The 17955-nt window shown below is 34.7% G+C and overlaps 1 protein-coding gene across 2 annotated transcripts in view; it reads right to left on the reverse strand.

Annotated features, from left to right (window-relative positions):
• STAG1 (STAG1 cohesin complex component) overlaps positions 1–17955 on the reverse strand; it is a 431541-nt gene that overhangs the window by 136017 nt on the left and 277569 nt on the right. The window lies entirely within an intron of this gene.

Genomic DNA, 17955 nt, shown 5'->3' on the forward strand with positions numbered 1-17955 from the left:
CACACACACACACACACACACACACACACACACACACACACACACACTTTTCCCCCCTTCAGTACACGGGCTTCTCACTGCTGTGGCCTCTCCCGTTGCAGAGCAACAGGCTCCGGATGCGCAGGTCCAGCGGCCATGGCTCACAGGCCCAGCCGCTCTGCGGCATGTGGGATCTTCCCGGACCGGGACACGAACCCATGTCCCCTGAATTGGCAGGCGGACCCTCAACCACTGCGCCACGAGGGAAGACCCTACAATATATTTTTTGATATACAGATATTTTTCTCATATTTTAGAGATCTTCAGTCTTTGATTTTTATATTACATTTATTTTTAACACCTTAATCTCTATTTCCAAAGGTCTCACTCCATTTAGAAAGATAACGTTTAGCTGCAGGTGTTTGGAAGTTTCCAAAGCAAAGATTAAGTAGGGGGCAAAAAGTTAGTAAGACAAGAGGAAATGTATAAAGAAAATCACAAGATGAACGAATTTTCATAGTTCTAGTACTGGGGCCTTGAAATGAACAACTAAAAATGAAGTTAGAATACACTTTACTTGCAAACTCAAAGAAAGAAAAAAACTAGAAAAGAATAATTCTGGGGCAATTAATCCTCTGCTGTAGCTCTTTTTTAAAGCATAAAAGAATAATTATGTTCATTTCTATGGAAAACTTACCTAATTTACCGATCCTCAGTTAGTATGCCTTTACTTTAATATCTAACAATAATCTAACAATTTAAATCTAACAATTAATTTAATTTTAATTAATATTTAATTTTTGAAGTTGGGGTGGCAGGAGAGAAAAAGCATTAACTTAAAGTGTCATCTCTCCACAGCACTTCTATTTCTAGTAGGTACATGCAGTAACATTTTCCCTTAATCAATAAAGTGGACTAAGTGATACTTCTGGAAAAACCAATGATTGGTATCCATGACATGTTGATCACTTTGGCAGGCAGGTCATACTCTCACCTATATTTTCAACCCTCTTTTGAGGAACTGAAATTTTTTTTAATAAATTTATTTATTTAGTTTATTTTGGCTGCGTTGGGTCTTCGTTGCTGCACATGGGCTTTCTCTAGTTGCAGCGAGCAGGGGCTACTCTTCGTTGCAGTGTGCAGGATTCTCATTGTGGTGGCTTTTCTTGTTGTGGAGCACAGGCTCTAAGCACATGGGCTTCAGTAATTGTGCCTCCTGGGCTCTAGAGCACAGGCTTAGCAGTTGTGGCACAAGGGCTTAGTTGTTCCACGGCATGTGGGATCTTCCTGGCCTAGGGCTCGAACCCACGTCCCCTGCACTGGCAGGCAGATTCTTAACCACTGTGCCACCAAGGAAGCCCAGAGGAATTGAAATTTTAGTGTATCAAAAGTGAGCTATGACAGATTCAATACTTGTATGCAAGGTCTGATTAAATTAAAAAATCAATAAGTTAACAGTAGGAAATTAAAGAATTGTTGCTTTTATGAGAATAATAGGTTGAAAATTTTGGCAAGACTCAGAAAGGGTGGGTCACTAAAATGAAATAAAGGCTGTGTTATTTTGGTGTTGAAGATTGAGGTAAAATCATAAAAAATGATACGGATTCTGCATTCAAAATTGTGTGGCTGAGCCAAGATAGACAGGATTTATGCTTCTTCCACTTGAAAAAACTAAAAAAACTGCATAAAATACACAAAATAATATTTTTTAGGTGTTGGATATCAGGCAGAGCAGGGCAGTGGTATAGGCAGGGGAACGTATACAGAGCCTGGGTATTTCCCAAAGTTGAGGAAAAGAAGCTGGGACTCTAGAGGACAAGGTAGTTAGATTTTACAAGGCACAGTACCAGAGATGCACAGAGAGAGTGAGCGCTGGGCATCTGCAGAAAGACCCTATCAACTCTTCAGCTGAGTATAAAGAGCATGTACATGTGAACAAACCACTCAATGCTGGGGAAAGAATGGCAACAGCAGAGAGGGCAACCTCTGGAGCAAACATAGGGCTTGGAATACTTTGTGTTCCAGTGAGGCAGAGCAGAAAAACCTTGTAATTCACAGGGCATCAAGAAAAGTACAAAGAATGGTTTTATCTTAGTATCTGGGTAAAGTTAACCTTAGACTAAACGCTGCCCTGGTCCACTTAACAAACCTTAAATAAAGTCTTGAAAAGATCAAACATTAATTATGTCCCAGAGAAAAGTGGATGAGTATCTTAAGAATACATTGTTTGGTACCCAACAAAACAAAACCCACAGTGGTTGGCACCTAATAAAAATTGCCAGGCATTCAAAGAAAATGACCCATAATAAGGGGAAAATTAATCAAAACAAACAGAATCAGAAATGACACAGATGATAAAACTAGTGAAACAGAACATTAAAAGTTACAACAAAATATATATATTCAAGAGGCTTGAGGAGAGCCTGGAGGTAATAAAAGAAAAATGAAGAAAACGACCCTGAAGAACATGACAAAATTGTTAAACTAGTTACAAAACAAAAAAAAAATTTAAATGTAACCAAGAGCAAAAGATAAATTAACTACAAAGGACACAAGATAAGAATGACAGCAGTTCTAGTTGGAAACAAGCCAAACCAGAGATAATGGATCAATTCCTTTAAAAGACTGAAAAAAAAAAAAGGTCAACCTACGATTCTATATTAAGAGAAAACACCTTTCTTCCCGTCCCCCCAAATAACTCAAAATACAAAAGCAATCTTTTTAGTTTTCTGGAAATAGATTCAAAATGTTGATAAGCATTTACTCGTAAAAAGCTGATGAAATTTGGGCCCAAAACAGCAAAAATCTATGGCATTCTTGAATGGACATAACCCCTTCAAACACCCTAAAACTCAGAGCAGCAGGTGTAGTGGAGGTAGCAGGATAGGGAATGCCCATGAAAACCATGGTTTTAAGATGAGGAAGCTGACTTGATTGGTAGCAACATGCTAAATACCAACACCCAGGGAAGATTTCAATAAAAAGAGCAAACTCTGTAAGAAATGAATGGGGAAATAGCAGAGTTCTGCTAGCTTAAAGCTACAGTCCAGGAGAGATAAATTCCTCAGATTAAGTCCAAGTAAATTATTCAAAAACAAAACCCCCAACAATACGACAAACTTCAGGGGAAAAAAATCAGAATCCATATTTGCTAAGATATATTTTGTAAAATGCACAGTTTTTAACAAAAGATTATATGATGTACAAAGAAAAAGCGAAGTAATACCTATACTTGGAAATTGAAACAGTCTAAAGAAACTGCTCCAAGTGGGCCCAGCTGTTAAATTTAGCAACGTTTTTAAGGAAATCCAATAAATATAATCAGATTATATTTAAAGATGCTATATTCAAAGAACTAGATGAGAACATGACAAGGCCTCAACCAACAGTGGATTATGATAAAGAAACAGCAACTATAAAAATAGGACCAACTGAAAAGTACAATAACAGAAATAAAAAACTCACCATATGGTTTCAGCAGCATACTTGAGTTGACAGAAAAAAAACACTGAACCTGAAGATAGGTAAACAGAAATTACCCGAAGAATAGAGATGAAAAACATTGAGGAAGGAAAAACGAGAGAGAGAGAGAGTGTGAGAGCGCGCACATGCACGTAAGCTCCAAAAGCCTAGGAAACAATATCATGTATACCAGTATATGTGTGAAAGGAGTACAAACAAAGAGAAATGGGTAAAAAATACTTGAAGAATCAACTGCTAAAAGCATATGAAATTTGATGAAAAACATGAATCTACAGATCCAAAAAGGTCAACAAAATATTAGTAGGATAAACACAAAGAGATCCATATCTAAACACATAAGCAAACTGTTGAAAGCCAAAGAAAAATGGGGAAAAAAAGAAGAAAAGAAAATAAAAGCTACAAAAAAAGTGACTCATAAATGTACAGGGGAACAGCAAGATTAACAACTAATTTTTTACTCAGAGACAATGAAGTCCAGTAGGTGGTAGAAAGGCAGTAAAAGTGTTAAAGGAAAATAGAACTGTCCACCAAGAATTCTGTATCCAGCCAAACTATCTTTCAAATATGGAAGATGAAATAATGACATTTCCAGATAAACAAAGTCTGCTAGGACACTTGCCTTATAAGAAACTGTAAAGAAAGTCCTTCAAACTGAAAGGAAGTAACTCTATACAATAACTCAAATTCATAGAAGAAAATGAAGAATGCTGGAAATGTTAACAACAGGGTAAAAAGAGAAGATAGCATGAATACTTCTTTGTTTAATTTCATTGAAAATCTTAATATTGTATATACTGATAATAGTTAAAATGGTAATGTTGGGATAATACCAAATAGAGATAAAAGATATTTGACAGTAATAGTACAAAGGAAGAAAAAGAAAATGGGGCTATACTGGAGCAAAGATGCTACATTTATGTGAAATTAGTCATGCTAATGGGATGTAGTTTCTGTAGCGACCATAAAGAAAATAACAGAGATTGTTCAATGGATAAAAACACAAGATCCAACTCTAGGCTGTCTATAAGAGATATATTTCATATTCAAAGACACAAACAGTGAAAGGATGATAAAAGATACATCATACAAAAAGTAACCATAAAAGAACTAAACATATATTATTATCAGGCAAAGAAGTCTTTGAGACAAAAAAAAAAAGTCATACTAAAAAAGAACATTTCATAATGATAAAAAGGTTTACAGGAAGATGTAACAAAACAGCAGAATATATCCTTTTTATATGCACATGTAGTTTTTTTTTTTTTGGATAATCCAACTGATTAAGAAAAAAACAAGGCCCATAAAGTATAAAATGATTTAAATATCAATTCCTGAAAGTGTGTTTACTAACAACAATGCAATTAAACTAGAAATTAAGAAGAGAAATTAATTTGGAAAACCTCCAAATATTTTGAAATTAAACAAGAAAACTTAACAACCCATGAGTCGAAGAAGAAATCACAAATAAAATAAGGAAATACTTAGTTCTGAATAAAAATTTAAAATACAACATATTTGTTGTATAAAAAGTCATGGTATGTCACTAAAGTGGTACTTTGAGGGAAATTTATAGCTTAGCATGCCAGATAAGAAAGGAAGAAGGCTATACAAATCAACAATCTACCATAGGAAACTAAAAGAAGACAAGTAAATTAAAACTAAAGCAATCACATGGAAGGAAATATTAAGGTTGAAGCAAAAATCAATGAAATAAAAAAATACATAAATAAAGTCAATGAAAGCAAAAGTTTATTCTTTGAAAAGATCAATATAACTGATAAACCTTTAGCTAGGCTGACTGACCAACACAAAAAAGAGAGAAGATACAAATTACAAAATCAAGAATGAGTAAGGAGACATCCTACAGAAATAAAAATGATTATAAAGAAATATCATAAATAACATACAAACAAATGTGCAATATGCATGAAATAAAGTATTGTCTGAAAGAGACAAATTACCATAAAGAATCAACAAGGAATAGAAAATTTGGATAGATCTATAATAAGTTTAATTAGTAAATGAAAATCTTCACACAAAGGAAAACCTAGGCTTAAAGGACTTCCATGGTGAATTCTATCAAATTAATAAAACAAGACAAAACCAAAAAAAAACAATCTTCCATAAACTCTTTCAGAAAATAGAGCAGGAGGGAACATTTTCCAGTTCTCTGAGGCTAGTAAGCATATTAATACCCCTTATGAAAGTAGACACAAAAATCCCTAACAAAATATTAGCAAACTAAATCCAGTAGCATAGAAAAAACATTATATCCCATGACCATGTGGAATTTTCCCAGATTGCAAGATTGGTCTAATATCTGAAAATGAATGAATATAATACCTTATATCAATAAAAAAGCCTGTATTTTTATCTCAATTGAAGCAGAAAAAATGAAATCAAACAATCAATCACAATAAAAACACCTAACAAAACCAGAAGGGAATCTCATCCTACTAACGGGTATCGACATAAAAAACTTACAGCTAATGACATTATACTTAATTTTAAAGACTAATTATTTTCCCATTAAGATCAGGAATAAAAGTAAAGCTGTCCTCTCTCACCACTTTTACTCAATATTGTACTGCAGATTCTATTCAGTACAATAGGCCAATAAAAAAATTAAAAGTGCCTTTGTTCACAAATGGCATGATCCTTTATGAAAGAAGCTACAAAAACAAAACCCCCAAACTACAGAACTAATGAAAGTATTTTATAATTTTGCAGTAATAAAATAATATTTTACATATTAATAAGGAAGAGTCTAGAACAAAAATTAAGGACACGATTCCCATTATAACAAAATAAAAATGAAAACAAAAATAAATTTAACAAAAGTAGTATAAGACGTACACTGAAAATAATAAAAATTGCTAAGAGAAACTACAGAATATGTAAATAAATGGAGATACAACCTATATTCACAGAATGGAAAATTCAACATAATGAGGAAGGAAATTCTCTCCAAATTGGTGTACCGATTCATTATATTCTCTATCAAAATTCCAGCAAGATTTTGTGTAAAAATTGACAATTTGATTATAGAATTTATATAGAAATGTAAAGAATCTATAATAGTCATAACAATTTTGAAAAACAAAGTAAAAGGACATAACACTACCTAATTTTAAAAACTTACTCTAAAAGAAAAATACTGTATGCTCTCACTTATATGTAGACTCTAAAAATGCTAAACTAATAGAAATAGAGAGTAGAAAGGTGGTCACCAGATGCTGGGGTGGGAGGAAACTGGGGAGATGTTGGTCAAAGAGTACAAACTTCTAGTTATAAGATAAATAGGTTCTAGGGACCTAATGTACACCATACCATGGTGACTACAGTTAACAATACTGTAGTACACAGTTGAAAGTTGCTAAGGGAGTAATTCTTAAATGTTATCACCACCTAAATTGTAAAAGGTAATTACTTGAGATGATAGAGGTATTAACTAGCCTTATTGTGATAATCATTTCACAATATATTATGTGTTTCAAAGAATCTTGTTGTATACCTTAAACTTACATATGTTATATGTCAATTACATCTCAACAAAGCTTTTAAGAAATACCTTAAAAGTACTGTAATCAATACAGCTGGTAAGAGTTTAAGGACAAATTAGAAAATCCAGAAATAAAACTTTGCATTCATGGTCATTTGATTCCCAAGAGAAGTGCTAAAGCAACTCAGCTGAAGAACAGCCTTTCACCAATAGTGTTTGTAAAAATGAATATCTATATGCAAAAAGTGTCCTTATATCGCACCATAAACAAGAATTAACTTAAAAAAATCATTCATATAAATTAACTTAAATGATTAAATGATTAAACTTCTAGAATAAAACACAGAAGAACAGTTTGGGTTAGGAAAAATGTTCACAGATATGACATCAAAAGCATGACCACAGAAGAAAAATTGATAAATTACTGCATTCAAATTGAAAACTTTTGTTCTTCAAAAGGTATCATTAAGAAAATGAAAGGAAAGCCAAAGGCTGGGGAAAAATATGAAAATCATTTATGTGATAATGCACCTGTATCAAGAATACAAAAAGTACTCCTACAAAATCCCTCTTGATAATTGTTAGAATAAAAAGACAATCAGTACAGATAAAAAAGACTTCAACAACAACCATCAACCAAGTTTGACCTAATTGACATAAAAACAAAACCATGATACATACTCTTTTCCTATGCAAATAAAAAATTTATCAAGATAGAACATACTAGGGGCCATAAAACAAATATCAATAAACTTAAAAGCATTCAAGTCACATAAAGTATGTTCTCTGACTAGAATGAACTTAAGTTAGGAGACAATAACAGAAAGTTCTGAGATATTTGCAAATATATACCAAACTTCTAAATAATCCATGACCCAAAGAAACAAGTCCAGATGGAAATTAGAACGTATTCTGAACTAAATGAAAATGGAAACACAACATATCCAAATTTAGGGGATACAGCTATAGCACGGCTAAGAAAGAAATTTATAGGAGTAAAAATTAATAGGAGAGAAAAAAGTAAGGCCTTATATCAGTGATATCCATTTCCCCCCTGAGAAACTAAAGGGCAGAGGAAGGAAACCCAAAGAACAGTAAAAGAATAGTAATCAAGTGAAACAGAAAACAGAAAAATAGAGAAGTACAATTAACCAAAATCTCATTTTCTAAGAAAATATAAATATAATTGATTAGCTCTAGACAGACTGATATGTGAGAAATTAAACCACCAATACTATGAACAACTTTATGCTGATATTTCTTGAATATACTTCAACAACTTAGATGAATCTATCATTTTTTTGTAAGACAAACTGAACAGTCTTGTATCTACTAAAGAAATTTAATTTGTAGTTTAAAACATCCTTACAAAGAAAACTCTAGAACCCAATGGTTTAATTCCTATCAGAGGAAGAAATAATACCAATTTTATTCAACTGTTCCAGAAAATTAAAAAGGAGAGAATACATCACAACTCATTCTACAAAGCCAGCATCACATTGGTACCAAAAACAGTCAGAGACACTCAGTAAAATAAAAGAGTTATAGACATATATCCCCCTTAAACACAGATACAAAAATTCCTAGGGAAATTTCAGCAAATGACATCCAATAAGATAAAAAAAGAATAATAGAGAAAGGAGTGGCCAAGATGGAGGAGTAGAAAGATGCTAAACTCACCTCCTCTCACAAGCACACCAAAATCACAATAATTTTCAGAACAATCATCAATTGTTGTAAGATGTAACTTACATCACTGAAGACTGTAACTTACCAGAAAAGGTTTTGTACAACAAAAGACATAAAGAAGGAACCACAACAAGACCAGCAGGAGGGGCAGACTCGCAATATAATCAAATCCCATACCTGGGTGGGCAACCCACATACTAGAGAATAATTGTATTGTAAAGGTTCTCTCACAAGAGTGAGAGTTATGAGCCCCACAACAGGCTGTCTAGGTTGGGGGTCCAGCACTGGGCAGAGAAGCCCCAAGAGCATTTGGCTTTAAAGGCCAGGAGGGCTTGATTACAGGAGGTCCACAGGACTGGGGAAAATAAAGACTTAACTCTTAAAGGGTGCATACAAAATCTCACGTGCACTGGGTCAAAGGGCAAAAGCAGTAATTTGATAGGAGCCTGGGCCAGACCTACCTGCTGGTCTTGGAGGGTCTCCTGTGGAGGCAGGGGGCAGCTGTGGCTCACCCTGGGGACATAGACACTGGTGACAGACATATCAGGGAGTATTCATTTGAATGAATGCTTGGGGAGGCTAACATCTGGCTTCGGGCATCAGCACAAGAGCTGGCCCCATCCAATAGCCTATAGGCTCCAGTGCTGGGATGCCTCAGGCCAAAAAACTAACTGGATGGGGACACATCCCCATCCATCACCAGACAGGATTCCTAAGATTTCCTGAGCCAACATCCACCTGAAGACAGGCCTCTAGACAAGGCCCTGACCATCAGAGAGCCAAAACCCAGCTCTACCCCTCCCACTAGGAAGCCTGCACAAGCCTCTAGACCAGTCTCACCCACCAGGAGGCAGACACCAGAAACAAGAAAACTACACTCAGCTTGCAGACTGAATTTGGAAATGCAGGCCAGACATTACCCTGGGACCAACTAGGCCCTGGTCCTTGGATTACAAGACGGGAGTGCACTGCTGGGAAGCATAGGATGTAACCTACAGAGGGGCACTTCTACAAGGTCGAGACATCACTGAAGACATCAAACAGGAAATCAGAAATTACCCTGAGACAAATGAAAACAAAAACACAACAATCCAAAACTTATGGGACACAGGAAAAGCAGTTCTAAGAGGGAAGTTTACAGCCATACAAACTTACCTCAGGAAACAAGAACAATCTCAAGAGAAATGTAACCAACTTACCACACACACAAAAATACAAATAGCAATTTAGACAAAATGAGGTGACAGAGGAATATGTTTCAGATGAAGGAACAAGACAAAACTACAGAATAACAACTAAGTGACGTGGAGTCAGGCAATCTACCTGAGAAAGAGTTCAGAGTAATGATTGTAAAGATGATAAAAGGTACTGGGACGAGAATGGATGCATGGAGCGAGAAATTAGGAGTTTTTAACAAAGAATTAGAAAATATAAAGAAGAACCAAACAGAATTGAAGAATACAATAACTGAAATGAAAAACACAATAGAAGGAATCAATAGCAGACTAAATGAGGCAGAAGAATGTATCAGTGAGCTGGAAAACAGAGTAGTGAAAATCACTGCCACGGAATAGAAAAAAGAAAAAAGAATGAAATGAGCAAGTTTGAGAACTAAAGCACACTAATATTCACATTATAGGGGTCCCAGAAGGAAAAGAGAGAGAAAGAACCTGAGAAAATATTTGAAGAGATAATAGCTGGAAAGTTCCCTAACCTAGGAAAGAAAACAGTCACCCAAGTCCAGGAAGTAGAGAGTCCCATACAGGATTAACCCACAGAGGAACACACCTAGACACATTGTACTCAATTAACAAAAGTTAAAGATAAAGAGAGAGTATTAAAAGCAACAAGGGAAAAGCAACAAATTAAATACAAGGGAACTACGATAAGGCTACCAGTTGATTTTCCAGCAGAAACTCTGCAGGCCAGAAGGGAGGGGCACAATATTACTTAAAGTCATAAAAGAGAAAAACCTATAACCAAGAATACTCTACCAGCAAGGCTCTTGTTCAGATCTGATGGACAAATCAAAAGCTTTACAGACATGCAAATGCTAAAAGACTAGCTTCACAACAAATGCTAAAGGAACTAGGCTGAAAAAAAAGGCCACAATTAGAAACAAGAAAAGGACAAAATTGAAAAGCTCACTGGTAAAGGGAAACATATAATAGGGGTAGGAAATCATCCATATACAAAGCTGGTAGGGAGATTAAAAGACAAAGGTAATAAAATCATTTGTATCCAAAAAAAACGACGACAGTTAAGGGATACATAAAAAAATTAGATATAAAATATAAGATCAAAAACAGTTATTGTGAGGGGAGGGGAGTACAAATGCAGGGTATCTAAAATGCATTTGAAATTAAGATATCAACAACTTAAAACAAAAACATATATATAGACTGCTATACAAAAACCTCATGGTAACCACGAACCAAAACATGTAATAGATATACACACAAAAAAGAAAAAGGAATCCAAACATAACACTAAAGACAGTCATCAAGTCATAAGGGAAGAGAACAAAAAAAGAAAGGAGAAAAAAAAGACCTACAAAAACAAATCCAAAACAATTAACAAAATGGCAATAAGAACATACACATTGATAATCACCTTAAATGTAAATGGATTAAATGCTCTAACCAAAAGACACAGACTGGCTGAATAGATGCAAAAAACAGGATCCATATGTGTGCTGCCTTCAAAGAGACTCACTTCAGATCTAGAGACACATACAGACTGAAAGTAAGGGGATGGAAAAAGTTATTCCACACAAATGGAAATCAGAAGGAAGGTGGAGTAGCAATACTCATATCAGACAAAATAGACTTTAAAATAAAGACTGTAACAACATACGAAGAGGGACGCTACATGATGATCAAAGGATCAATCCAAGAAGAAGATATAACAATTGTAAATATATATGCATCCAACGTTGGAGCACCTAAATATATAAGGCAAATGATAACAGATGCAAAAGGAGAAACTGACTGTAACAAAATAACATTTGGGGACTTTAACACCCGACTTACACCAAAGGACAGATCATCCAGATAGAAAATCAATCAAGAAACACAGGCCTTAAATGACACCTCAGATGGACTTAATTGATATTCAGAGCACATTCCATCTGAAAGCAGCAGAATACACATTCTTTTCAAGTGTACATGGAACATACTCCAGGACAGATCACATGCTGGGTCACAAAGCAAGCTTTGGTAAATTTAAGAAAACTGAAATCAGATCAAGCATCATTTCTGACCACAACTCTATGAGGCTAGAAACCAACTTCAAGAAAAAAACTGTAAAAAACACAAACATGTGGAGGCTGAACAATATCCTACTGAACAACCAATGGTTCACTGAAGACATCAAACAGGAAATCAAAAATGACCCAGAGACAAATGAAAACAAAAACACAACAATCCAAAACTTATGGGACACAGGAAAAGCAGTTCTAAGAGGGAAGTTTATAGTGATACAAACTTACCTCAGGAAACAAGAACAATCTCAAAGAGACAACCTAAATTTACACCTAAAGCAACTAGAGGAAGAAGAACAAACAAAACCCAAGGTTAGTAAAAGGAAAGAAATCATAAAGATTAGAGTAGAAATAAATGAAATAGAAACGAAGAAAACAATAAGACAAGATCAATGAAACTAAAAGCTGGTTCTCTTAAAATATAAACAAAATTGATAAACCTTTAGCCAGACTCATCAAGAAAAAAAAGAGAGGGCCCAAATCAACAAAATTAGAAATTAAAAAGGAGAAGTGACAACTGACACCAAAAAAATACACAGAACCGTAAGAGACTACTACAAGCAACTCTATGCCAAAAAAATTGATAACCTAAAAGAAAGGTACAAATTCTTAGAAAGGTACAATCTCCCAAGCCTGAACCAGGAATAGAAAATAGGAACAGACCAATTACAAACACTGAAATGAATCTGTGATTAAAAAACTCCCATCAAACAAAAGTCCAGGACAGAAAGCTTCATATCAAATATTTAGAGAGGAGTTAACACCTATCCTTCTGAAACTATTTCAAAACATTGCAGAGAAGGAACACTTCCGAGCTCATTCTATGAGGCTACATCACCCTGATACCAAAAACAGACAAAAATATCACACACACAAAAAATTACAGGCCAATATCACTGATGAACATAGATGCAAAAATCCTCAACAAAATACTAGTGATCTGAACCCAACAATACATTAAAAGGATCATACACCATGATCAAGTGGGATTTATCCCAGAGATGCAAGGATTTTTCAATAACCTCAAATCAATCAATGTGAGACACCACATTAACAAACTGAAGAATAAAAACTGTATGATAATCTCAATAGATGCAGAAAAGCTTTTGATAAAATTCAACATCCATTTATGATAAAAACTCTTTAGAAGGTGGGCATAGAGGCAACACACCTCTACATAATAAAGGACATATATGACAGACAGCTAACATCATACTCAATGGTGAAAAACTGAAAGCATTTCCTCAAAGTTCAAAAAGAAGACAAGAATGCCACTCTCGCCACTTTTATTCAACATAGCTTTAGAAGTCCTAGCCAAGGTAATCAGAGAAGAAAAAGAAATAGAAGTAATCCAAATTGGAAAAGAAGATGTAAAACTGTAACTGTTTGCACATGACATGATGCTATACATAGAAAATTCTAAAGATGCTACCAGAAAACTATTAGTCCTCATCGATGAATTTGGTAAAGTTCCTGGATACAAAACATATAGAAATCTGTTGCATTTCTATACCCTAACAACAAAACATCAGAAAGAGAAATTAAAGGAACAATCCCGTTTGTTATTGCTTCAAAAAGAATAAAATACCTAGGAATAAACCTACAAAAGGAGGCAAAAGACCTGTACTCTGAAAAGTATAAGACACTGGCAAAAAGAAATTGAAGACAACACAGATGGAAAGATATACCGTGTTCTTGGATTGGAAGAATATTTTTTTTAATTAAAATTTTTTTTAATTTATCTTTTAAAAATTGAAGTATAGTTTATTTACAATGTTGTGTTAGTTTCAGGTGTACACAATAATTCAGCTATACACGCAGACACACACACATACACATATATACATTTTTTTCAGATTCTTTACCCTTGTAAGTTATTACAAAATATTGAGTATAGGTTCCTGTGCTATGCAGTAGTTCCTCATTCGTTATCTACTTTATATATAGTAGTGTTTATATGTTAATCCTAACCTCCTAATTCCTCTCTCCCTCCATTCTCCTTTGGTAACCATAAGTTTGTTTTCTATGTCTGTGGGTCTATTTGTTTTATAATTAACTTCACTTGTATCTTCCATTTATCTGTCGATGGACATTTAGGCTGCTTCCATATTTTGGCTATTGTAAATAGTGCTGCTATGAACACTGGGGTGTATGTATCTCTTTAAGTTATAGTTTCCTCTGAATATATGCCCAGGAGTGGGATTCCAGGATCATATGGTAACTTTATGTTTAGTTTTTTAAGGAACCTCCATGGTGTTCTCCATAGTGGCTGCACCAATTTACATTCTCACCAACAGTGTAGGATGGTTCCTTTTTCTCCACACCCTCTCCAGCATTTATTATTTGTAGACATTTTGATGATGGCCATTCTGACTGGAGTGTGGTGATACCTCACTGTAGTTTTGATTTGCATTTCTCTAATAATTATGATGTTGAGCATCTTTTCTTGTGCCTGTTGCCATCTGTATGTCTTCTCTGGAAAAACGTCTATGTAGGTCTTCTGCCCAGTTTTTTTATTTTTTATTTTTTTTTTGAGCTGTATGACCTGTTTGTATATTTTGGAACTTAATCCCTTGGTGGTGCACTGTTTGTAAATATATTCTCCCATTCCATAAGTTGTCTTTTCATTTTGTTTATTATTTCCTTTGCTGTGCAAAAGCTTTTAAATTTAATTAGGTCCCATTTAAAAAGTATTTGTTTTTATTTCCATGATTCTAGGAGACAGATCTAAAACAATCTTGCTGCGAATTATGTCAAAGAGTGTTCTGCCTATGTTTTCCTCCTGGAGTTTTATAGTAACTGGTCTCACATTTAGGTCTTTAATCCATTTGAGTTTAGCTTTGTATATGGTGTTAGAGAATATTCTAATTTCATTCTTTTACATGTAGCTATCCAGTTTATCCAGCACCACTTCCTTTTTTTTAAATGATTCACTTTTTTATATAAATTTATTTTGTTTATTCATTTGGTTATGCCAGGTCTTAGTCACAGTTCGTGGGTTCCTTAGTTGTGGCATGCATGTGGGATCTAGTTCCCTGACCAGGGATCAAACCTGGGCCCCCTGCACTGGGAGCATGGAGTCTTAACCACTGCACCACCAGGGAAGCCCCTGGCACAACTTCTTGAAGAGACTGTCTTTTCTTCATTGTATATTCTTGCATCGTTTGTTGTAGAATAATTGACTATAGGTACATGGGTTTATTTCTGGGCTTTCTATCCTGTTCCATTGATTTTTGTGCAATACCATACTGTTTGGACAACTGTAGCTTTGTAGTATAGTTTGAAATCAAGGAGCCTTATTCCTCCAGGTCCGTTTTTCTTTCTCAGAATTGCTTTGCCTATTTGGGGTCTTTTGTATTTCCATACAAATTAAAATGTTTTTTGTTCTAGTTCTGTGAGAAATGCCATTGGTAATTTGATAATGATTGCTTTGAATCTGTAGATTGCCTTGTGTAGTAGAGTCATTTTAACAATATTGGAAGAATCAATAAAAAAAGAAAGATATAAATGAACTCACTTACAAAACAGAAATAGAGTGACCGACACAGAAAACAAAGTTTTGGTTACCAAAAGGGATGGGCAGGGAGAAGATAAATTAGGAGGATGGGATTAACATATACACATTACTGTGTATAAAATGTAACAGATAACCAGGAAGGACCTAATGTATAGCACGGGGAAGTATACTCAATATTTTGTAATAACCTACAAGGGTAAAGAATCTGAAAAAAATTGATATACATTCATATACAGTAAGTCCCCTACGTACGAACCTTCAAGTTGACAACTTTCAAAGACGCGAACGTGTGTTCGCATGTCTAATCATGTAAGTTAGTTCACATGTCTGGCGTACACTGTGATGTGTGTGCATCCTCTTCAAGTGGTTGTGCTTTTGTGTACTTTACTGTACAGTAATTTATATAGTAGTAGAGTATCTTTATTTCAAGCCCAGGATGTCTGGAAGCAAGTGTAAAAGCAGCAGTGATGTAGCTGGTACTGCTAAGAGGCACCAAGAATTGGAGGTCCACAGCAAACACAAAGAGAGAGACAAGAGGAAGAACAAGTAACTGAAGAACTGAAGAGATTTACGATGCAGGAAATGGCAAGGGGATTTTCTTTAGTTGAGGAGGCACTGTTAATTTTTGAGGCACAGGAGCCGAATGTGGGACAGTACAGAAAGGTTATAGCAGCCATTCAGGATGCAATTCAGTGCTACTGTGTCATTTATGACGAGAAAAAAAGAGCTACTACCCAGACATCACTGGATTATTTTTTCAAGAGGGTAGACAGAACTGAATCCAGCAAGGAACCAGAACCTGTGCCATCAATGTTGGGCATGAGTGAAACTGCAGCTTGCCCTCCATCTCCTGTTGCTGACGATCCTTCAGCTCTACCATCTCCCACCTCCTCTCCCTCGTCCAGTCAGTAACTCTTCTTCCCTGTTCACTTGATGCCAGCCTCTGTAAGCCAGCTATTGTACTGTACTACTGTACTTTTCAAGGTACTGTATTGCAAGATGAAAAATGTTTTATTGTTTGCGTGTTTGATTTTTATGAATTATTTGCGTGAAAAGTATTATAAACCTATTGCAGTACAGTACTGTACTGAAAAACCAATTGTGTTAGCTGGGTACCTAGGCTAACTTTGTTGGACTTAACAAATTGGACTTACGAACACACTCTCGGAATGGAACTCATTTGTATGTAGGGGACTTACTGTATATATCTATATATCTATACATACATCTATATCTATCTATCTATCTATATCTATCTCTATATATATATCTGAATCACTTTGCTGTATATCCGAAACTAACAGGACATTGTAAATCATCTACATTTCAAAAAAAATGACTTTATAGCAATAAAAAGATTTAAATGAAGAAAAATAATATATCATGATTATGTGTGTGGGTTTTATCCCAAGAATTTCAGGTTGAGTTAACGTTTAAAAAATCAACCAATTTAATTCACCACATTAACACTCTTCAAAAAGAAAAATGACATAATGATCTCAAAAGATGGAGAGAAGTATTTGACAAAATTCAATATCCATTCCTAACAAAGTGTCAGAAAACTAGGGATAGGAAACTTCCTCAACCAGATAAAGTTAATCTACAAAAAACTTACAGTTAAGTCTTAAGGATGAAAGACCTTAATTTTATTAGTGAAAGAAGCCAGACCAAGACACGAACAAAAATCAGGAGTACAAAGTGTAAATTCCATTTCTATAAAATTCTAGAAAATGTAAACAAATCAGTTAGGAAGGAGATCATTGATTGCTTAAGGATGGGGAAGGGGGAGAGTGGCAGCAAAGGAGGAATTACAAAGTGGTAGGAGAAAACTTCTGAGGATAATGGATATATTCATTATCTTGCCTGTGGTAGTTTTACAGGTAGGGGTTTGTGTGTTGTGTGTGTGTGAAAAGTCATCAAATCATGCACTTAAATGTACTGTTTATTTTATGTTAATTATACGTCTATAAAGCTGTAATTTAAAAAAAAGACTGCATGGCAGGTATATGGAAATTTTTGTTTTGAAAATAAATTTGTTGATAATTCATTACATGCATGGTTTATGTAAGAAAGAGGATGTGAAATTCCATTCAAAGAATTCATATTCAAAGTAAAAGGCTTGGTTCTATTTCAAAAGAGTTTTACATTTTCAGTTAAAATAAAATGTTTTAAGGTAAGTTATCAAAGTTACAAATTTTTCCTTTTTTAAAAAAATAATCTCCCTGTTTTAATTAACTTTTAAAACTAACTGGCCAATTAAAGTCTTAAATGTGTCTAAAAACAGTGCATCTATTATCTGTGTCTATCTGCCTAAACATATCAAATCACGCCTAATTAATAGAAGGCAACAAGCGTATGTATATGATTCATTAATTCTCCATGAAATACGCTCATGTAGTATTTTAATAGGTCACACATTTCACAGAAGGACAACTTGCAATGGAGCATGACAAAAATACTTCAGAAATACTTTGACCCTATTTTCTTGTGTATAGTTGAAGGTAAAGAAGAGTGATGTTATAA

This window comes from Aethalodelphis obliquidens, unplaced genomic scaffold (assembly GCF_003676395.1).
Source record: "Aethalodelphis obliquidens isolate GAN/ISIS:26980383/991018 unplaced genomic scaffold, ASM367639v1 scaffold72, whole genome shotgun sequence".
NCBI classification, from domain to species: Eukaryota; Metazoa; Chordata; class Mammalia; order Artiodactyla; family Delphinidae; genus Aethalodelphis; species Aethalodelphis obliquidens.